The 12,212-nt window shown below is 24.2% G+C and overlaps 2 non-coding genes across 2 annotated transcripts; both read left to right on the forward strand.

The window, feature by feature from the left end:
- The first annotated feature begins 551 nt into the window (after window positions 1–551).
- Window positions 552–623, forward strand: Trnaq-cug (transfer RNA glutamine (anticodon CUG)). Its single transcript has one exon. It is a non-coding gene; the product is annotated as a tRNA-Gln (tRNA).
- A 1,694-nt stretch (window positions 624–2,317) lies between these two features.
- Window positions 2,318–2,389, forward strand: Trnae-cuc (transfer RNA glutamic acid (anticodon CUC)). Its single transcript has one exon. It is a non-coding gene; the product is annotated as a tRNA-Glu (tRNA).
- The last annotated feature ends 9,823 nt before the right edge of the window (window positions 2,390–12,212 follow it).

A 12,212-nucleotide genomic window follows, 5' to 3' on the forward strand; every position in this document is an offset into this window, starting at 1 on the left:
GGTTATTTGAAATTTATAAACTAAAATAAAAAATTTGTACTAAAAACTTGAATTATCTACTAATTATTAAAGTTTTAATTTGTTTCCTAATAATCATTTTTAGTATTATATTTAGGCTTACTGCTTTTAATTTTAGCCTCAAAGGTAAGAAAACAATTAGTCTTGAAAAATAATGTTAAGATTAAAATATTTTTTTTAATACAATATACTTTATTATATTTCTATACCTCCAAACTATAAATTAACTAAAATTATTATTTAAATTATCATCATTTATTTATATTTAAAGGAAAATAGTCTACAAAATCTACTTATAAAATCAAAACATAGAATAAAATACGTAACCAAATACAATTTTGTTGCAGAAAACACTTTAAATTTAATTCAAAAAGTGATTTTCGCTGATTGAAAGTGAAAACAGTTTGTACCAAACGACAAACTTACGATTTACTTTCTCACGTTCTCTCGCATCTACCAAGCTACACTAAATATTTATTTATAGTATTTAGTGCTAAAAATTTATAAACGCACTACTTATATGCTTGACGTGTGGTCCTATGGTGTAATGGTTAGCACACAGGACTCTGAATCCTGTGATCCGAGTTCAAGTCTCGGTAGGACCTGTTTTGTTTTAAATTAGGTTACGATGTATATTTTATTTATTAAAAAAAAAATAAATCCTAGAGTTCACTACGTAAAAATGGTTACAAAACATAATTTTAGTAAAAATTTGTTTATAGGTCCAATAAAGCTCATTATAAAATTAGTTAAATTATTTTGATCATTGCTAACAATAAAAAAATAAATTGTATTTCTATTGAAATGAAGTCAGAAAACTAATGTGATATATGCTTTTTTTTATCAATCTTATAACTTTTTTCTTTTAAACTTTATATGCATTTTTAATAGATTGAGTGAATCTTGCTTACGCTTATAATTTGTAAAATTATCTTAGTAATTTTTTTTATATATATAAGAGTTAAATATATTATATGAACTTAAACGTGTAAAGAGAATTTTCTTGCCAACATACTTAATAGAATTCTTAAAGTTTATTAATTTAAAAAATAATAATATTTTAGTTGTTAGTTTCGAACTAAGTTTTTTTTTCGCACTATTTTGCTTCTCGTACAAAACTTCATCATACTTTGTTTTTTCTGTTAAATAATGTTTTTACAATTAATTATTTTCTAGTTTAAACAGCTTATAATTATATGCAAAAGCCTAAATAAAACAACTATACTGTTTTTTATATTTGTTAAAGTTTGTAAAAAATTATTTAAAATATTTTTTAGTGGGTTCAGTGAATATTGAATTAGTTGATCAAGTTTTATTTTCTGTATATATATATTCAGGAAAACTTTAGAATTAAGAAAATATTCATCAACAAACTGCATCAAAAATTCGAAAACTTCAACAAATTTAAAATATTGTGGCAATTATTAAATGTTCATAATTTTTGTAGTTGAGTTAAAGTATTTTTTTATTTTATGCATTTATACACTTTGGACAAATTAAAAATCACGTCATTATTTTTTTTTTTAATTTGTTTGTTTCTGTAGTAATAGTTTAAGTACATAGTTCTACTTAAAATAAATAAAGTTTGAAGCACCATGCTCAATTAAAGTATTGTTCCTTTTCTTTTTAATTTATTCACCTTGTATAAATACTTAGCAAAGTATAACGTAAATATATATATATATATATCGATATAAATGTATACTGTTTAATGTAAATATATTCTAGTCTTTATGTTGAGTTTTTAAATAAAAGTTATTTTAATATAACCATCACTTTAAATTTGAAAATTTATAAACATTAATTTTTGATTAATGTACTTTTTTTTAGTCAAGACAGTCTGAAAAAGCTTTAAACTTAACATTCAAATAAGTTTTAGAGTTAGTTTTAATTTTTCGAAACCTTATAAATTAATACACATTTATTTTTACATAATGTGCAACAAAAAAATTTAAAGTTTGAAAAATACAAGATTAATAAAACATTTTATTTAAACGTTTATTTTCGCACATGAGTCTAAATAGTTTCTGCAAAACTTCGAGGTTGTTTTTGTATTAAAGCGTTTTAATTATTTCTGCAATAAAAAAATAAGTAGCAAAACAAAGTTTAAAAATAAAACTTTGCTAATGAACAAAAACTTAGATTAGTTACATAAAACTGTTAAGTATTTGTTACATCGACGACAAGCTACAGACAAGGAATGTTATATACTTTTCTCTTAAACACTTTAGCACGCACAATATATAGATGTTTACTTAGGTGTAAGTATATAATTTTTAAAACTTGTTCTCAGATGCCTTCCCAGGTGGTCTAGTGGTTAGGATTCGTTGATCTCACCCACGCGGCCCGGGTTCGATTCCCGGTCTGGGAACATTTTTTATTTTAATGTTTCAAAAAAAATCAACTTTTATAAATGTTGAAATATATTAATGTTTCAATAATGAAACATTTTAAACGAAACTCGTTTTAATTTAATAACAAATTTCTCTACTAAGAATTCAGAGTAAAACATTGTATTTAATGGCTTTCAAAACTGTATTGAACTAATACTAAACTAAAAAATTTGTAATAATTTTAAACCAAACGACGTTTTATAAACTATCATATTAAAATTTGATTGCAATTGTCTGTATTATTACATTAACTAAAAGTTAAAAAGTTCCCACAAAAAGCTCGTTTCAGGTTTAAAAAATTAATTGTTCAAAATGTTTTGTTATTGTTTAAATTAGATGTTATGAAAAAAAATAATTTAAGGTTTTTTAGAATTACTTTCACATTTATACTTTAAACATTATTACACTATATAGTGACTGATGAACTTTTTTTAGAAACATTGTTACCGTAACAACTGTTTCAAACAAATAATTATGTTTTGTTTTAGTTTAAATATTTATATAAACTTAATTCCATTTTTATGACATTTAAAAACACCTATTAACTTTTTTATCAATTTTAAAATAGTACTTTTGAAAATTGTTATTCGACACACAAATTTGAAAAATGTTTTAAATTTAATTTTTTTAAGTAAAAAATAAATCTTATAAGTTGATAAATAATTACAGGTAAATCTACAACGTTAACAAAATAAATATTCTATGTATAATCTGCAAATAGTGTTTCAGATATTATTATTAATTTATTAGTCGTCAATAACTGAAAACTTTTCTTAAAAAAAGTATTCATCATTAAATTTAAATTGAATAACTCTATGTATAGAACAGTTTTTGAAATGAACTTTAGTTGCTGTTATTGAGAAGTACGTAATGATCATTTCTAGCTGTACTTCTAAATTTTTTGTAATTAAGAAAAAATGTTTTTTTACAAATGAAAATACTTGTGACAAAAAACGCAATTTTATTCAACTCAGAATTCAACTCTAGAAAGTTAGAATAGATAGTGAAATAATACTTGTTCTCTACTAAAAATTATCAGTTTACTGTCTAAACAAATAGTTAACTTATATGCTTGACAGTGGTTAAAAAACGGTAATAATTATAATCCTAATTTTAACAGAATAATTATAATTATTTTCAAAGACTGTACAGTTTGTGATTTAAATACTTAGTATTATTTTAGTTTTAAATAAGATTACAACTTCATATAAAACAAACTTTTTTCTGTTCTTAAAATAGCTATTTTTTTTTCCAGACATTTACGGAATTGTAAGAGGTCAGATTTTTTTCGTCGTATTCAACAATATTCTGCTTTAAAAGAAACTATTAAAAAAAAAACATATAATATACCAAATCTTACTTATAGTTTATATAACTGAATAACAGAAAAGAGTTTATAATGTTTTATTATTTTCTTTAAGTCTTTATATGCTAAATTTAAAGAAAAAATTTATTAACTTAGTTATACGCTATCTGTAGGTAGCTGACTAAAATTTAAAAGTACAAATAGTTAATTGAGCCGCGAATTCAAATAAAGTGTTGATTGGAAAGGGAGTTTTTACAGTATAAAGCATTTTTCTTTTCAAAGGGTATAAAAATGACTAATCATGTATAAGTTTAAAATTAAGTATAAAGGTATGAACTTTTCAATTTTATAATTTGTTCAGTTGCAATTAAAAACACATATTAAATCTGTGTTTTAAGTATTGTTGTAGAATTCTTCTAGGTTAACTTAAAAAAAACTATTTATTATTTTTAACTCACTCATCCTTTTTTTTCTTTTAAACAGGGTTTGCACACACTCAGGATACTCTGGATAACTCAGAATATTTTGAATTATTTTTAGTTTTAAGTTGACTCTGATTCCTCAAGCCATTTTATATATTTTTTAAATGTGGAATTTTTAATGATTTTAGTATAATCTTAGTCCACTTTATTTCTAAATCTTGAATGATTTTTACTTGTTTGAAGTTCTGTTTTGTTTAAAAACTTTAAAAAATTGATTTAATTTGATACAATATAACTAATTTTCTTTATAAACTTAACTTTTCTAGACTTTAAAAAGTTTTTTTTATTTTATATTAAAAAAAAAATATTTTGGGAAGTTTCAGGAAAGCTTGAAAAATCAATACAAAACTAAGAATTTTAAACTAGTTTACTTTAGTATTCTTAAAAGTACACTTAAACATGCTAAAGGACACACTAAATAAAAAAAATATATTTAACAGCTTAAGATAAATAAACATAAACAATTAAACAAAGTTAAATTTATAAAGAACTAACTAATAAGTTTGAACTTTTTTGTTTAATATAAAAGGCTAAATACTTAGTATATACAATAAAGAAGTAGTAGTTGCACATTTATAAAAAGTACAACCAGATACTTTATTTTCCCGAAGCATTTTTATATGAAAATAACACATTTGTACCAAATTAACAAAAATTAATAAATAATATACTGAAAGAAAAGGCTTATTTAAGTAAAAATAAGTATTAACATAAATATTAAAATAAAAGAATCAGTAATTTTTTTTTTTCTTATGTTTTTTATTGGAATTTCGTTGATTTTTACTAATACTTACAGTATTCAAGTTAAATCTTTTCAGTTTAGTTAAATCTAAACTATTCAGTTTAGTTAAAAAGTTAAATTAAATCTAAACTTTTCAGTTTACTTAAATCTTTTCAGAAAAAATTCCACCTTCCAACACGATACCACATCCTGCAGTAACTTCTTTTACATTCTCTTTGCTCTTTAAAAAAATGAACTATGCCACTGACTGTAGTTGTATACATTCTTTTTTCAATTTTATTTCCTCTTAACTAATATTTGTTGCAGGAAAAACTGTAAAATTGATTGAAAAAAACCTTATATTTGTTTTTAATAAAATCAAACTCCGATAAAGAATATTCTAGAGATTTCAATCCTAATTTTATCAAAAATAATAATCAAAAAATAAAATCCAACGACGTGTAATGTATAGGGGTAACAGAGATAGAAAAAATTGAAGCCAAATACACTCATTTAATCAGGAATTCCTAAACTTTTTTTAAATTGCCTTCTTTAAAGAAATTAAAAAGGCTATGGCCTTCCACAACAAGACTACTCAATAAAGACTTTTTTTGCTCTTCATCTGAAACTCAAGAATATCTAGTTTAAGTTTCAAAGTTTCATGACGGCACAAAATTCTAAAAACGTTCCCCCACTCATTCCGCCACTTAACTTGTTATTGCTCCCCGACTTACTAAAATACCACCCATTCTTCGAATCCCTGATTAAAAAAAAACAAAGCTATGTAAGCAGGGGAATTTGATTGATTATTATTTTTATTTAAATAATTATTGCTCTTATGTTATGTATATTTATGTTTATTTAAAATTTTAATTAAATTTTAGTTTTGTGTTTTGCTTGATTAACTAATTTCTGATGCAATTATAAGGTTATATAAGTTTAAATTTTCTTTATTTTGTAACAATCGTAGCACTTTGATGAAAGTTTATAATAAAAGACCTTATTTGGTTTTAATCCAGTACAGTAGCAGACTTATATTTAAAACCTGTAGTTTTTTGTTATTAAACATATTTTTTTTTTTTAATAAATTTAAGTCTCTTTTCAACCTAATTCAAAATTGTGAATAGAAATGAGAAAATAACTTGTAATCTAAAAAACTTTTAAGAATATAAGAAATGTTGGAAAATATTTGCTACTCAGAACAAACTCTGGCTAGTTTGATTTTGGTCTTGCTTATTTTTCATCTTTAGTTAGATATTCTATTAAATAGGACAAAAATATTTGCTTGTATAAAACCTAGAAAACCACTAGAAAACCTAAAAGAAAATAAAAAGCCTTAAAGTTTTTAAATCACTATTGGTTATCCGGCAAAAATATACACACAATATTAACTCTACTTTTAAATTGACGAAAATAAAGCATTATTAGAGTTGCCATACACTCAAAATTATTAGAATTTTTTTTAAATTTCAGTTTTACTCCGGAAAACCCAGGTTATTTTGAATTTTGTTTTTTAATTTAGTTAGTTTTGTTGTTGTTTTCATAAAACTCACTCCGGTAGTTATAGGTTTTTAAAATAAGCTCAGGACAAATTTTTCCTATACTTTAAATGATTTTTAGTTATATTGTTTTCATTATTTTGTATTTTATAACTAGTTTTCCTGAATTTAGATTTTATTAATTTATAAAAATACGATAACTTTTGTTAATATTTAAAAACTCAGGGTGGCTCCGGGCAGTAAAAAAGCTTTAAGGTCATCTTTCGGTCACTGAGGACTTTTTTTGACTTAAATAGTAGCAACCCTGCAATATTATTAACACAACATAGGTTAAAATTAAAACGCTGAAATTATATTCCAAAAAGATTTCTTCGTTCATATTATATGAATTTATAAAAGAAAATTGCTATTCAAGTTTTTTACTTTCAATTTATTTTATAGGTTTACTTAAAGTTGTCGGATTTTAAGATGAAACATAATTTGATTTGTTTATTTCTACATATATCTAGTAAACAAATTTTTCATAAACTTAAATAATTGCAATGAGTTTTTTGCTACTTAAATAAACTAAGTTGTGATTTGAAAAATAGAATAATTGTTTTTAAACATAATTTAGATTTTAATAAACAAATAGAACTAAGAACATAAAGCAACCTTAATAGCAAATCTAATGATAAACGACTGAAAAATATTCATAGTAAAATATATAGAAAATTTGAAATCGATAAACATAATTTTTAATAACATGAAGTTTAATTTATAAACTTAAAACATTAAAGTATTATTACAGCTTTCTGTTTAAACAATGTCTGATTTTTACAACAACAAAGCAGCATGCGATGAGTTTTTAACAAGAGTTGTTAACCTGATTAAAAGGAGAGTAAGCAGTCTGAAGGGTGTTTATTCAGTTGCAAGCGACACTGCTAACATCAAGTTTAAAGAAAGGGGTGGCATTTACAACGGTAGAAGTTACTGCGGAATTCAAATTTGTATCAAGCGGGAAAACCAAGTTCCAATGAGAAGCAATAAACTTCCTTATGGATGTTAGTTTATAATTTAAAACCTTAGGTTATACAAGCTTTAAAAATATTAATGTACATTGAACCTTAAAAAAACTTAATATTTATTATATAAAAAAAAATATTGTTAAAATGTTTTGATAATTTTAATTACCTTAGGTTATTCAAGTTTTTGTAAAGTAATAATGTACATTGAACTTTTAAAACACTTAATATTTGTTTTTACAGTTTTTTGTTACCAATTGTTTATAGTTCGTTGTTTATTTAATAAATAAAATTGATACTTATAATCAGTGTTGCCGAAGACTAAACCAGGAAAACTCAAGATGTTTTGAGTTTTTTTTATAAACTTGATCTGGTTTCGCATTATTTTTGTATATAAAAAACTCGGGAAAGTTAAGGGAATCTCTTGAACTTCACGCTTTTTTTTAGTTAAATCAGATTTAGTTAGCTAATTTTGAAAATGTTGTTATGTTATAACTGATTTAGTTTGGAGCTTCATTTAAATAAATTTAAAAAAAAAAACATTTATATAAGGCTTTGTATATACCAAGGATAACTCAACAAAGTTAACAGTCAGTCATTACAGTTATTATGATCTAAAAAATGGCAACCCTGCATAACACCGAGAACATATTTTAATCAAAATGTTCTATTTTAACCACTAAAACACTTTTCTTTTAGACAAAATCAACTAAATGAACATTTACATTTTTTATTTATTTTAGGTGCTTATTATCCAGTGTTTCCCATCGTATCCGGCCGGTTGTTAGTGGAAGGATACTATGGTGAGTTGGTTGTGAGAAATGCTGACTGTCAAGATCCTATATTTCTTTGGAGTTCTCAAGATGAATTGCTTGACAGCATTAAAAGTTTGAACGAAAATTCCAATGTTAGTATTCAAATTAATTAAACTTAAGTTTGTCTCACAGCACATTATTTAGCTATCAATTTTTTATTTCAAGTAGGATAGATAATTCAACCAGGGAGTATAAGATATATATATCAAGCAGTTAAATGTATATTAAGCTAATCTATACTCAACTTTATTACTATAAGTACCAGCGTTTTCCAAATGCTAATAATTTAAAAAATTAAAACTAGTTGAGGTTTTAAAAAACAATAAGAAATAAAAAAAATTAACTAAACCTACGACAAACGACAACAGCATTTAAAACAACCTACGACCGGTTTCTTTTTTATCATCAATTAAAAACAAAAATAAAAATCACTATTCAATTTTTGTACTGTAAATTTGTGCTTATTAGAATGCATTCGAAGTAAAATACAACTATACTTAATAGTGTCTTTTAAAGAAAAAATCCAACACTAAGATTAATAAAAATTTTGTTATCAGCAAATATCATTGCAGTTTTCTTCTGACAAACCTGATTTTTACAACGACAAAGAAGCTCGCGATAATTTTTTAAAGGAGGTTCTTGACAAACTCCACTACGAATTGAACATTCCGGTTTTGGTGGATTCTGAAAATAACTTTGTTGGCACTTATCTAGTTGCAAGCGACATTGCTAACATAAGGTTTCTCGAGAAGGATGGAAGCTACGACGGTAGAGGCTACTGCGGAATTCAAATTTCTATACTGTCAAGATTCCAAGCTCCTGTGAGGAGCAAGAAGTTTCATAATGAGCGTTAGTTAAGTTTTAATTGATAATTTAATGTTCGGTATCATAAGGTGTTAAAAAGTAAAGATATACGTAGATTTTTTAAATAAAAACTTTAGTTTGAAAAACAAAGCTGTTTTTTTTAACTATTGTTGACTTTTTTTGTCCCCAACAGTCGCTAGTTGTTTTTATGTTTGAAGTAAATTTAAAAAATACCAACTTTTTAACTAACAATTTTTATTCAAAACAAAACCAGCTAAATAAACATTTACTTTAGGAACTGCCTCAGCGTTTCCCGTCATATCTGGCAGATTGTTGACTCGTCGCCTTGGGTATCAGGAGTTCGTTGCGAGGGAAGATAGTCAAGATCCATTTTTCCTGTGGACTTCTTACGAAGATTTAATTGAAAAAATTAGAAAGTTGAATGAAAATTGATGAAGTAAACCTGATTGTAATATGACGTTATATGTGATTATATGTTGAAACTTTAAAACTAATTAAGTTTTAATTATAAACTTGATTGTTAATTGGCAGTATTTAAATGACAATATATATTCAAAATTAATTATTATGCATTTAGTCTACTTTTAACAAACGACAAATTATAGCAAAAGCAAGTAATTTTTCAGTTGATTTAGTATGTTACAAATATTTATTTCTCATTTATTTACTACTGTGCCTAAGTTGCATTTTATACAGTAATAAACCTAGAATTAGAATATAGTAGTTTTCCTTATCAACGTATATTGTATGCAATCCGTACGTTTAAGCATTTTCAAGTAATCCCATGTGTGTAGCAAAAGTTTTCTATTCAGACAATTTCTAAGTGTTAATGAAAGTAGTTTTGAAGAAAAACTTTTCAAATTTATAGTTTAAATATTTACTTATTTTTTGATAATAAACAGAACATAAAAGCATTGCTGAGCAATGAGATTGATTTTATTTTGTTTTTGATTTACTAACGGCTTCAAAACATATGAAACATAATTCGGTTTTTTTTTTATAGTTTTTTTATTTAATTTATTTTTTATTTATTTCTGCTTTTTTCATTAGCTTTTGTGTTGTTTTTTTAATGTTAAAATTAGTTTTAATCAGGTTAACTTAAAAAAAAACGATCCTAAAATAAAGTATACTTCAAACTTTAAGCTGCTTAAAAAGTTACGTAGATTCAATTTAAAAAATACTTGTTTAAGCTTTCAAAAATATATGCACTATAATTTGTTGTTTTAAAAAAACTTTTGCGTAATTTCTTACAATATTATGTAATAAAATTTAAAAAAAATTATTCGTTAAAAAAGATAGGAAAAAGATAGTGATCTATTTTTTAATTAATAACTTATATATAAAAGTAACTATTATAAAATAATAAAAGTATATATTTATTAAAGTAACTACAAAAATAATTGTAAATAACTTTTATATAAATAAATAAAATACATTATTTAGACATAACCTTCAAATTAGTTTCTTTTTACTGAAAAGATAAAATACATTTAAAATAATTTATACCTAATAAATTTACACCATGAGTAAATATCCAACCGTTTTTCCGTAAAAATTTTTAAGATTTGTTTTGTTTTAGTTTTGTTTTAATTTTAGATACAACTGAAGAGTTTTTGCATCATTTTTCTTTCTAATAAACTTCTTTTAAGGGTTATTCCTAACGAACTGTGAAAACAGATAAGATACAATAAAGTTAATAAGCTGGTTTGATTAGTGAAGATAAAAACGAATGTGACCCCAAACCGGAGATCGAACCCTAGCCGCGGTAGAAAGAACCACAAATGCTAACTATTACGCAACTTAAACTGGACACAACCACTTATTACGTATTTCAGCCTATGCTTGTGTGTACTGCTACATGCACATGCGAAAGTGTTTAGGAGAACATTGTTACTGTTCTATGCAAATTAACTTGTTATCATTTGATTTGGTGTGTCTCTTGTTTTTATTCCTTTAAGGTTTCTTAGTAATTAAACACATAACAAACCCGCTAAACTGCTGAAACAAAGGCATTAATTAAGCTATTATGTTAGTTATATTACAACACGATAATACTTAGAACAAACGAAATCTAACAAATTACTTCCAGTTTTAATTGGTTTAATTTTTTAGACAAACTAACTAAATAAATTTTTATCAAACGAAACAAATACACTAAAATTTTCGTGAAAGGAAGAGTTACAATTTGAATAAAAATTGCTTCAGCTTTCAGAAAAACGTTCAATGAAATTATTGAGTATTCCTGTGATCCGAGTTCAAGTCTCTGTAGGACCTGTATTTATTTTAAATCGTGTGTTGATGTAGATTAAGTTTATTTTAAAAAATAATAACATTTATCATAGAGTTAACTACGTAGAAATAGTTACCAAACAAAATTTAAGTTATGATTACTTTGTAGTTCCAATAAAGCTCATTATAAAATTAATTAATTTACTTTAAGCAATACAAACAATGCAAAATAAAATTGTATTTTGATTGAAATGAAGTCAGCAAACTAATGTGATAAACATTTTGCTTCTTTCGATCTTACAATATTTTTAATTATAAATATATTTTTACTAGAGTGCTTGAATCTTGCTCACATTTACTATTTAATAATCTGTTTAAACTATTGTAGATTTTTTATTCAATAACAACATATAATATGTGCTTTAAATGTATAAATAGAGTTGTCTTGTCGACATATTTACTAGCTTTTTTAAAGTTTAATAGATAAAAAATAATATTTTAGATAACTGTTTGTTGCTCAAATTTTTTAGTTGTTAGTTTCGAATTAAATTATTTTTTGCACTGATATGCGTCTTGTACAAATCTTCATCATACTTTGTTTTTGTTTTTACTTTTAACTTATATTTTTCACATTCAACTCTTTCCGAATTTAAACAGCTGATGATTATCTGCCTGATCTAAACAAATGTATGAAGCAAAAGCTAGTATTAAAAACTGTACTAACTTATTCTATTAGTTAATTTTTGTAATAAACTAATCAACAGCTTTTTAAGTTGGCTCAGTAAAAATTGACTTCGTTAATCTAATTATGTGTTAGGCTTGTGCTTGAAAGGGTTTTTATAAAATTTGAACAAAAGAAAAATTCAAAAAAAATCTGTTTTATGTAATTTTTCAATAAAAATAATTTTAAAATTTTGTGA

Source organism: Thalia democratica, chromosome 1, assembly GCF_965202585.1.
Source record: "Thalia democratica chromosome 1, ktThaDemo2.hap1.1, whole genome shotgun sequence".
NCBI classification, from domain to species: domain Eukaryota; kingdom Metazoa; phylum Chordata; class Thaliacea; order Salpida; family Salpidae; genus Thalia; species Thalia democratica.